We start from the raw sequence: 12,505 nt of genomic DNA on the forward strand, positions 1-12,505 counted from the left end.
CGCGTACACACACGCGCACACGCGTACACATACACGCGTACACATACACGCGTACACATACACGTGTACACGCGTACACATACACACATACACGCGTACACGCGTACACATACACGCGTACACGCGTAAACATACACGTGTACACATACACGCGTACACGCGTACACATACACGCGTACACATACACGCGTACACGCGTACACATACACGCGTACACATACACGCGTACACATACACGCGTACATATACACGTGTACATATACACGCATACACGCGTACACATACACGCGTACACGCGCGCACAAGCGTACACACACGCGCACACACACGCGTACACATACACGCGTACACATACACGCGTACACACACGCGTAAACGCGTACACACACGCGTAAACGCGTACACACACGCGTACACGCGTACACACACGCGTACACGCGTACACACACGCGCACACGCGTACACACACGCGCACACGCGTACACATACACGCGTACACGCGTACACATACACGCGTACACGCGTACATACACGCGTACACGCGTACACACACGCGTACACGCGTACACATATACGCGTACACGCGTACACATATACGCGTACACGCGTACACATACACGCGTACACATACACGCGTACACATACACGCGTACACGAGTACACATACACGCGTACACATACACGCGTACACATACACGCGTACACATACACGCGTACACATACACGCGTACACATACACGCATACACGCGTACACATACACGCATATACGCGTACACGCGTACACATACACGCGTACACGCGTACACATACACGCGTACACATACACGCGTACACGCGTACACATACACGCGTACACGCGTACACATACACGCGTACACATACACGCGTACACGCGTACACATACACGCGTACACATACACGCGTACACATACACGCGTACACGCGTACACATACACGCGTACACGCGTACACATACACGCGTACACGCGTACACATACACGCGTACACACGTACACATACACATACACGCGTACACGCGTACACATACACGCGTACACATACACGCGTACACATACACGCGTACACATACACGCGTACACATACACGCGTACACATACACGCGTACACATACACGCGTACACATACACGCGTACACATACACGCGTACACATACACGCGTACACGCGTACGCGTACACGCGTACACATACACGCGTACACATACACGCGTACACATACACGCGTACACGCGTACACATACACGCGTACACGCGTACACATACACGCGTACACATACACATACACGCGTGCGCGCGTACATATGTGCGCGCGTACATGTGCGCGCGTACATGTGCGCGCGTACATGTGCGCGCGTACATGTGCGCGCGTACATGTGCGCGCGTACATGTGCGCGTGTACATATACGCGTGTACATATACACGTGTACATATGCACGTGTACATATGCACGTGTACATATACACACGTGTACATATGCACGTGTACACATACACGTGTACATATACACACGTGTACATATGCACACGTGTACATATGCACGTGTACACATACACGCGTACACGCGTACACATACACGCGTACACATACACGCGTACACGCATACACATACACGCGTACACGCGTACACATACACGCGTACACATACACGCGTACACATACACGCGTACACATACACGCGTACACATACACGCGTACACATACACGCGTACACATACACGCGTACACGCGTACACATACACGCGTACACGCGTACACATACACGCGTACACGCGTACACATACACGCGTACATACACACATACACATACACGCGTACATACACACATACACATACACGCGTACACACACGCACATACACGCGTACACATACACATACACGAGTACACACACGCGTACACATACACGCGTACATATACACGCGTACACGCGTACATATACACGCGTACACGCGTACATATACACGCGTACGCGTACATATACACGCGTACACATACACGCGTACACATACACGCGTACACATACACGCGTACACATACACGCGTACACATACACGCGTACATATACACGCGTACATATACACGCGTACACGTGTACATATACACGCGTACACGCGTACACATACACGCGTACACATACACGCGTACACGTGTACATATACACGTGTACATATACAGGCTTTAATCATTTATTGATAGGAATGCATGTGTCAATACACTTCGGTTTGTAACACTTTGCTAACTGTATACATAATTAAAGTGATTATCCTACATACATGACTACATTAATCGGACACATCTTATGTTATTCTAAACACATAGCCCTGTAGCTGGAAAGATAATTGTATGTTAATCGCACATACTGTAATAAAAGACTCAGTGTGACAGTGTCAATTAGCCTACTGTGCTTCGATATCCATTATGAAGAACTCAAATCAACAGAGACACTTTAGCCTTTCTGTGACATGAAGACAGCCATGGGTTGTCTAATCTAAAACATGAAGGTTCATATAATGAAAAGTATAATGCCAAATTATGCTGGGGATCTGCTGGGGAGGATTAAGGTTAGTGCCCCTTCAACTCTGATGTCAAAGCAGTGCATCTTCAGCACCATCTACAGGCAACACATTGGAACACATTTATGCAGCGTTTGAATAATGAATGATATAAGACATGACATGCACCTAACCCAATACTGCTGAGAAAACCCTTCGGCACACTGTTAGTTGACAGCTGACCATTGTCCAGAAACCACCAAAAAAGTACTAAATTATCCTTAACATTAAATTCTGATAGGCCCTTTGGTGTTTTAAACCTCATCTTCTCCCAAACTATTTAGCTACTGCTGTTAAAGCCACAGCCTAAGATTTGCACTTGCAGCAATTTCAATTAGTGAAATATACCTAATGATGTTGAAGAATGAATCAATGACATACACCAGTTTATTAAGTACACCACCCTGTTCACCAAAAAATTATGAGCCTAGTTGGTTTAGCCACGGGAAAAGTAAGCAACCTTCCCGCTAGCCATGATTAGCTGAGATGAGTGTCTAGACACGCCGAGCGATCAGTTAGGTTTGGTCTGCCAAGGAGCACGCTTCGGTCTATAATACGAGCTGGTCAGTATGTGTAGGTAATTCTTTCTAACGCAGCTTTTTTGAAAGATATCACGCAGTAGAAACGCATAAGTCTTGCGCTCCACTTTCTAGAGTGCCGAGTTTTGAAATCAGTGGAATGCCCGGTGGAATTAGAGTATGATAGCTAAAGAGATTAAGAAACTTCTGGCGTTTGATTGCAAATATGCAGACGGAGTCAAAAAGAAAACTCACAGAACGCTAATGTATAAAACACGTCCTCTGATTACATCTTCAAAGGGCAACCATTGCATCCGCAACAGAGAGGGAGAAGCGTCCATCCGTGTATATGGGTAAGAGAGTCTAGCTAGCTACATTTTCAGATATTACACATTTCTAATTGTCAGAAAGTCGTTTTCATTTCAAGTTAAAGTGTACTGTTAGCTAGCTAAAGTTAGCTGGCTAATGTATGATCTGTGATGTAATATTCGTATTTCAGAGCCATCTGCATTGCTAGTTATAGCCTAATGTTAGCTAGCTAACATTGAACCTGGTTGGTTAGCTACCTGCAGATTCATGCAAGATAGTAACGTTATGAGTTGGTATTATGGTTCATTGTTTAGCTAACTAGCTACACGCCTAAACAAAAGACTCCACTATGCAAGTAACTATTTCAATAGAATGTTTATGATGTCACTGCAACAACTATCGATAGATGTATCTGGTAAATTCGCTCTGGCTATCTACTACAATTTCAGAGCATTGAGTGTGCCAGAGCGCAGAATAACTGACAAATTTACGAATGCTCAACACCTGTTGAATATGGCCAGTGTCAGTAAACATCGGCAAAAAAAATTGTCCTTCAATTGTTGCCAGCAGCACAGTTGCGTCACCAACGCTCTTGATAACATAAAAACAGTAAAATGATCAGTGAGCTCTTCTCTCATTTGTGTTGAAGTAGCTTGGGTGCTTGACTGCTAATAGGTCAGAACGCTCGGATCAACCATACTCCTCGGCCAGCGTGTCCAGTGTGCGCTCTGAACGATCCAAAAATCAAAACGCTCTGAATGTACGAACGGACAATCTGACAACGCTCTGAGTTTACAAACGTCCAGAGCACACTCTGGCACTCCAGATTAAATTTACGAACATACCCGTAGTATAAGCCAGCCTTTAGTCTTGAAATATTTGGTTGTTTAGTAAATAGCCTTACGTGAATCCTTAAAAAGATGGGTGGGGCTAAAGCTTAAGAGGGTGTGAACGATGCTGAATGTGTGTACACAAAGAGCTCTCCAGTCTGTACAAAACCATTCAAGAGCCATTTTCTCAAAAGTGAGTACATTGTTTATCAACATTCAAAGAATGACTTTCCCCTTCTTCCTCAACTGTAGTGTGCCATTTTCTAGCTCTGAGTCTCTACTGACCAAATCGAGCCGGTCAGTCACAAATGCTTGTACCAGATCAATATGCAAAGGTAAGATGTATTTGAGGTAGAGATTTACATGAAGGCAGGGTAAAGTAACTAAGCATCAGGATAGAAAATAATGAGTAAAATAAAAAGAGTAGCAGAAGCAAATGTGCGTGCATATACGTATGTAGTGTATGTGAATGTGTGTGGCTATTTTGTGTGGGAGTGTCAATGTAGTGTGTGTGAGTGTGTATATACACGGAGTATACAAAACATTAAGGACACCTGCTCTTTCCATAGACTGACCAGGTGAAAGCTATGATCCTTTTTGATGTCACTTTTTAAATCCACTTAAATCGGTGTTGATGAAGGGGATGACAGGTTAAAGAAGGATTTTTAAGTCTAGCGACATTGTTTTTGTATGTGTGCCATTCAGAGGGTGGGGGGGTTGCAACTCAATATTAGTCCTTAATGTTTTGTACACTCAGTGTATAGTCTACGGAGTGAGCAGGAGAGTCTGTGCAGATAGCTAGGTACCATTAATTGACTATTTAGCAGTCTTATGGATTTGGGGTAGAAGCTGTCTTGAAGCCTGTTGCTCCGGTCTTTGGCAATTTTTTGGGACACCTTCTGTAGTGCTTTGTGGACAAGGGCAGTGCATTTGCCATACCAAGCGGTGATGCAGCCAGTCAAGATGCTTTCAATGGTGCAGCTGTATAACTTTGAGGATCCAATGCCCTCTTCATGAGGATGCCAAAGAACTTGCTCTCGACCCGCTCCACAACAACCCTGACGATGTGAATGGACAAGTGCTCTCCGCCTTTTTCTCCTATAGTCCACGATCAGCTCCTTGGTCTTACTGACGTTGATGGAGATGTTGTTGTGCGGGCACTACACTGCTAAGTCTCTGGCCCCCTCCCCGTAGGCTGTCTCACCACTGTCGGTGATCAGGCCTACCACCGTCGTGTTGTCAGCAAACTTGGTGTTGGATGTGCGTGGCCACGCAGTTGTGGGTGAACAGGGAGTACAGAAGGTGACTATAAGCGCACACCTCCGAGGGGCCTCCGTGTTGAGGGTTGGTGTGTTGTTGCCTACCTTCACCACCTGGGGCCGGCCTGTCAGTCCAGGATCCAGTTGCAGAGGGAGGGGTTCAGTCGCAGGGTCCCTAGTTTGGTGATGAGCTTTGAGGGTACTATGGTGTTGAATGCTGTAGTTGTATGAGTTGTAGTCTATGAACAACATTCTCACCTAGTTATTTCCCCTCTTGTCCAGTTGGGAGATGGCAGTGTGAAGTTGTGGAGGAATGCGAATTGTAGTGGGTACACGGTGTCTGGGATGATGGTGTTGATGTGTGTCATGACAGGCCTTTAGAAGCAGTTCATAATTACAGATGTGAGTGCTACAGGTCATTTAGGTGGGTTAACTTGGAGTTCTTGAGAACAGGGACAATGATGGTCAGCTTGAAACATGTTGGATGCATGCTTCGAGAACGCACTCTGGTATTCAGTGAATGTTAACCCGTTTAAATGTTATGCTCACATCAGCCACGAAGAGCAAGATCATATAGTAATCCGGAAAAACAGAGGCTTTCGCGCAAGGCAGTGTTATATATTCCTCGAATCGAGCATAAAATACATTTAGCTCATTTGGGAGTTCTGTGTCGCTGGGCAACTCATGGCTGGGAATCCTTTTGTAATCCGTTATAGTTTGCAAGCCCTGCCACATTGGACGAGTATCAGAGCCGGTGTAATAGGATTCCACCTTAATCCTATATTGTCCTTTTGCATGTTTGATGGCTGAGGTCGTAGCGGGCTTTCTGAAATCCATCCATGTCCGTGTTCTGTCCCAATATCGAAGATATTGCCTTTCTTATAGTCCCTGTGGGGACAACATCGTCTATGAACTAACTGATGAAGCCCGTGAATTGTGGTAAACTCCTCAATATCATCGGATGAATCCTGGAACATATCCCAGCCTGTATTAGCAAAATAGTCTTGTAGCCTCGCGTCTGCTTCATCCGAACACTTCTGTACTGAGCGCATCACTGGCACTTACTAATTGAGCTTTTGTTATGTAGACAGAAAGCAGGAAAATTGAGTCATGGCCAGATAAGCCAGACGAGGGAGTACAATAAAAGGGGTCTAGAGTTTTAGTGATCCTAGTGGTTCTGGAGATGTGTTGATAAAAGTGCGGTAGGATGGTTTTAAGCCTCCCTGCGTTAAAGTCTCCTCCCTCCAGAAACACGGCCTCTGGGTGAGCGGTTCCTTGTTTGTTTATGGCCCCATACAGTTTGTTGAGTGCCAAAGAGGTGTTGGCTTGTGGTGGGATGCAGAGAGCAGTCATAATTATGGATGAGAACTCTTGGTAGATACAATGGTCTACAGCTTACCATGAGGTATTCTATAACAAGTGAGCAAAAGCTTGAGATTCCCTTCACACTGGAAGCAGCACACCAATTATTATTTATAAAAAAACACTCCTTTCGATTTCCCCGAAGCCGCCGTCCGATCCTGTCGCTGCATGGAGAAACCACTGAGTACAACATGCATAACTTCATCATCCAGCCACGTTTCAGGAAGACATAATATTGTAGCTTTTCAGGTCTCTGATAGGAGACTAGAACGAAGCTCATCCATCTTATTCTCAAGTGACTGGACATTTGCCAATAGAATAGAGGGGATCGGCATTCAGTTCTCTCTTTGCCTCAACTTCACCAGGACTCCACCTCGTCTCCAGCGTTTTGGTAGCCCATGGAACCAAGGAATAGGTAACTAAGCGACTTTGACCATAGTATGAAATTCAGTGTAAGGCGCCCAGGAACCAGTATCTCAAATGGCCTCCATCCTGGGCTTTTCACGCACATGTCTAGGGTTTACAGAGACCCAATAGAGCATCTTTGGGATCAGATGTAATGGGCTGTTTGCAACAAGAATGTACCGCCGTCCAATATGCAGGAACAGCATGATGCCATCGCATCACCATTGACAAACATCCCTGTGGAACGTTTCCGACACCTTGCCCTGAAGAATTCGGGCTGTTCTGGAGGCAAAGGGGGATCCGACCTGGTACTAGATGGGTGAACCTAATAAACTGGAAAATGTGTAAATATATTAGTATGACTTACCTTGTACCATAAATCTGAAGAAATTAATTGATTGAGTATGTGTTTGTCATGGGACTACGTAAACAAATCACATATAGCTTCAAATTATCTTTACAAAAGTAATGTTGCTCTCATGGAACATCATTCCTTGAGCACTAGGCTATAGATAAGAATTTGTTCTTAACTGACTTGCCTAGTTAAATTAAGGCAAAATATATATATATTTCTTTAAAGATATCATTGAAAATGCATAACTTACAAAAAAAATTCATTGGATGCATTTGATCCATTGGTTTTGGTTGGTTGGTGGCCCACGGATGGTACGCACACCTTATAGACAGTGGCTTCAATAAGTAAATTAGAAATTCTTAACAACCACATACATGTAATTGATTTCAATATCATTCAAATACTGAAAGAATCACCACTGTACACAGAGCTCGTACGTATGATGTACAGTTGAAGTCGGAAGTTTACATACACCTTATATTTATAAATATATTTGGCTAACGTTTAATCCTAGAAAAATTCCATGTCTCAGGTCAGTTAGGATCAACACTTCATTTTAAGAATGTGAAATGTCAAAATAGAGAGAATAATTTCAGCTTTTATTTATTTCATCACATTCCCAGTAGGTCAGAAGTTTACATACACTCAATTAGTGTCTGGTAGCATTGCCTTTAAATTGTTTAACTTGGGTCAAACGTTTTGGGGAGCCAACCACAAGCTTACCACTATAAGTTGGGTTAATTTTGGCCCATTCCTCCTGACAGAGCTGGTGTAACTGAGCCAGGTTTGCAGGCCTCCTTGCTCACAAACGCTTTTTCAGTTTTGCCAACACATTTTCAATAGGATTGAGGTCAGGGCTTTGTGATGTCAACTCCAATAATACCTTGACTGTTGTCCTTAAGCCATTTTGTCACAACTTCAGAAGTATGCTTGGGGTCATAACTGATGTATTGAGATGTTGCTTCAATATATCCACATACTTTTCTTTCCTCAATATGCCATCTATTTTCTGAAGTGCACCAGTCCATCCTGCAGCAAAGCATCCCACAACACGATACTGCCACCCCCGTGCGTCACGGTTGTGATGGTGTTTTTCGGCTTGCAAGCCGCCCCCTTTTCCTCCAAACACAATGATGGTCATTATGGCCAAACAGTTCCATTTTGTTTCATCAGACCAGAGGACATTTCTCCAAAAAGTACGATATTTGTCCCCATGTGCAGCTGCAACCCGTAGTCTGGCTTTTTAATGGTGGTTTTGGAGCAGTGGCTTCTTCCTTGCTGAGCGGCCTTTCATGTTATGTTGATATAGGACTCGTTTTACTGTGGATATAGATACTTTTGTCCCCGTTTCCTCCAAAATCTTCACAAGGTCCTTTGCTGTTGTTCTGGGATTGATTTGCAATTTTCTGCACCAAAGTACATTCATCTCTAGGAGACAGAGCGGTATGAAGGCTGCGTGGTCCCATGGTGTTTATACTTGCGTACTATTGTTTGTACAGATGAAAGTGGTACCTTCAGGCGTTTGGAAATTGCTCCCAAGGATGAACAAGACTTGGAGGTCTACAATATTTTTCTGAGGTCTTGGCTGATTTGTTTTAATTTTCTTATGTCAAGCAAAGAGGCACTGAGTTTGAAGGTAGGCCTTGACATACATCCACAGGTACACCTCCAATTGACTCAAATGATGTCAATTGGCCTATCAGAATCTTCTAAAGCCATGACATCGTTTTCGGGAATGTCCCAAGCTGTTTAAAGGTACAGTCAATTTAGTGTATGTAAACTTCTGACCCACTGGAATTGTGATAGTGAATTATAAGTTAAATAATCTGTCTGTAAACAATTATTAGCAAAATTACCTGCATCGTGCACAAAGTAGATGTCCTAACCGACTTGCCAAAACTATAATTTGTTAACAAGAAATTTGTGGAGTGGTTGAAAAATGAGTTTTAATGATTCCAACCTAAGTGTATGTAAACCTCAGACTTCAACTGTATATAAACTCTGGGTTGCTGATGCTATGTATTGGCCAATGAAAGGCTTTGTAGCTATCAGTCAGCCAGTCCTCCATAGGATTGAATGGAATTCTAGAGTATTTCAATTAAATGTTTGAAGGACAAAAAAAGTAATTAATATACAGTACGAGTCAAAAGTTAGGACACACCTACTCATTCAAGGGTTTTTCTTAATTTTTTACTATAATAGTGAAGACATCCAAACTATGAAACAAGACCTATGGAATCATGTACTGTAGTAAACAAAGAAGTGTTAAACAAATCAACATTTATATGATTAGTATGTGTGGATAGAAAACACTGAAGTTTCTAAAACTGGTTAAATCATGTCTGTGACTATAACAGAACGTGTGTAGCAGGCAAAACCCCAAGGAAAAACTGTTCACAAAAAAATAATAATATATCCCTACGCGAGGTCCCTGTATTGTCTATGGCAAGGGAAAATAGATAGCGCACAGTTTACAGTTCCTACAGCTTCCACACGATGTCGCCAGTCTTGGCAATTGGGTTGAAGTTAATCCTTGGTGAAATGAGAAATAGGCACTTCCTGTCAGAGGGTACACCGTGGGAAGTTATGAAAGACTTGCTGCTATTGAATACAGATCGCCCCGTGATCAATTTGATCGATTATTAACGTTTACAAATACCTAAAGTTGGATTACAAAAGTAGTTTGAAGTGTTTTGGCAAAGTTTATAGGCAACTTTTTTAATAAAAAAAAATGACGTTGCGTTTTGGAAAGCTGTTTTTTTCTGGATCAGACGGGCTTCATAAATGGACATTTTGGGTATACATGGACGGAATTTATTGGAAAAAATACCCAATTGTGATGTTTATGGGACATATTGGAGTGCCAACAAAGAAGCTCGTCAAAGGTAATGAATGTTTTATATTTTATTTCTGCGTTTTGTGTAGCGCCGGCTACGCTAATTCTTTTGTTTACGTCTTGTTCAGGTATTTCGGGGGGGTGCATGCTATCAGATAATAGCTTCTCATGCTTTCGCCGAAAAGCATTTTTAAAATCTGACGTTGGCTCGATTCACAACGAGTGTAGCTTTGAGTACCCTGCATGTGTGATTTAATGAAAGTTTGAGTTTTAACGAGTACTATATGATTTGGAGCTACGCATTTCCCTGGGCTAGTGGCTAGGGTGAGACACTAGCGTCTCGCTGAGCCTTAAGAAGTTTTAAATGCCTCTATTGCTTCTCGCACAGATCCAAATTCTAGTTCTTCAAAAAGGTCATTCTAAAGAGTAATTAGTGAAAGGTGAATTTGGTGCCTGACATTAATTAGATATGTGCCCGACCAGTAATCAGATACAGGATTTGAACAGTTTCCATTTGTCCATCCAAATACTAAGTAACGGTGATGGAGATGAGGCTTATGCAGAAAAGAAAACCTTTCAGATGACAGTGTGTGTTTGTGTGTGTGTGTGTGTGTGTGAGAGAGAGATATTGGCTAGGGCGAGCAGGGTCCCTGTTTTAGATGCAGTAAATAGGGAGTGGGGGTTAGTGCTGCGTGTCAGGAGCCTGGAGGTTGCTAGGCAACGCTGGGAAAGGCATGTGCTACTGCAGGGGTTCCCAACATCAGCCCTCAACTATCTGTGTGTTACTGTAGGTTTTCACCAATTCACGTCAATCTATGGGTGGCCTCAGTCATCATGCTTCATTTAAACATCCTTGACGCAATTGTATGAATGAGTGTGCACTAGGAGATGCCAAGGCATTGGAATGAAAATCTGTATATAAAAAAAAAACATGAGAACTGAATTCAGTTTGTCCTCTACTGTTCCACCCTCCAACTACAATCCCTCTCATGGGTAAAATGGGTATTTTGACCCTCTGGGGTAAAAAGACAACGTGACTGAAAGGAGTCAAGAGTAAAGCTGCCAATGAACTCTGGGCCCTTATCTTGGATTCTTTAGGCATAACAAAACATTGTGTTGACATGTTTCTATGGCGCTCGGATGCTTCCAGCAACTACAAGGTGCCACTGAGTCATCACATTTCTGTGCCTTCGACGCTGCTACCACCGAATCTTCTCTAACATAGGATTTGTGTCTGTCTACGACGTGTTGACATGACTCAAGGCTTTTCTGGCAGGGCGTTTCAGTGCTGATGATGACTGATCTCATGACTAAGAGCAGTCCTAGGTTTTTCTTAAACCGTGTTTTTACACCTGGGTGATTCTCATGACGCATCAGCAAAAATCTAAAATAATTCTGAGGACTAAGATGTCTAGTTTTAGGCAAAGTGTCTTATTTCAAATACATTTCACATTTGCCAGAATTTTATATTTTCACCCCAAATTCTCATTACCGAAATGCGTCCGGATTAAATTCTCAGGACATTAAACTATTTTACTTTCGAAAAACCTAACATAATAAAACAATATATGTCGCTGTAGTTTGTCCATAAATCATAAAAGGTATACAAGTTGATGTTTAGATAAAAATATATTAATTACATAAAACAGTGTCTCACGTAACACTTTTTCAAGTTCCTGTAAAGTTGTATTCCCCCATGACGCATCATCTAGAGTAGTCATTAGAAGAGCACAAGAGTTAGGTTAATTTATTTGCTTCTATGTCTTCAGAATTCTTCTTCTTATTTTCAAACACCCATTTACCCCATTTGGCCTTCTCAATACCAAAATGTCTAAAATGAGGGAATTAAATTCAGATTTAAATTTTATCCTATTTTATTTGTATTTTTTTTAATTAAAATTAAATGTCAGTGTTATGTTTAACAAAGTCATTTTCATTAGGGGAGCAAAGTTTAAAATATTTTTAATTGATTTGTTAATTTTTTGGACTGTTGCATTAATGAGATTTGTGGAAATTGTGGTAAAATGCATGATATGATCAAAAAATTATAATAATTCTGAA

The 12,505-nt window shown here is 42.6% G+C and overlaps 1 protein-coding gene across 20 annotated transcripts in view; it reads right to left on the bottom strand.

Annotated features, from left to right (window-relative positions):
- Positions 1-12,505, bottom strand: part of dlg1b (discs large MAGUK scaffold protein 1b) — a 242,222-nt gene that overhangs the window by 132,815 nt on the left and 96,902 nt on the right. The window lies entirely within an intron of this gene.

This window comes from Oncorhynchus kisutch, linkage group LG30, assembly GCF_002021735.2.
Source record: "Oncorhynchus kisutch isolate 150728-3 linkage group LG30, Okis_V2, whole genome shotgun sequence".
Lineage (NCBI taxonomy): Eukaryota > Metazoa > Chordata > Actinopteri > Salmoniformes > Salmonidae > Oncorhynchus > Oncorhynchus kisutch.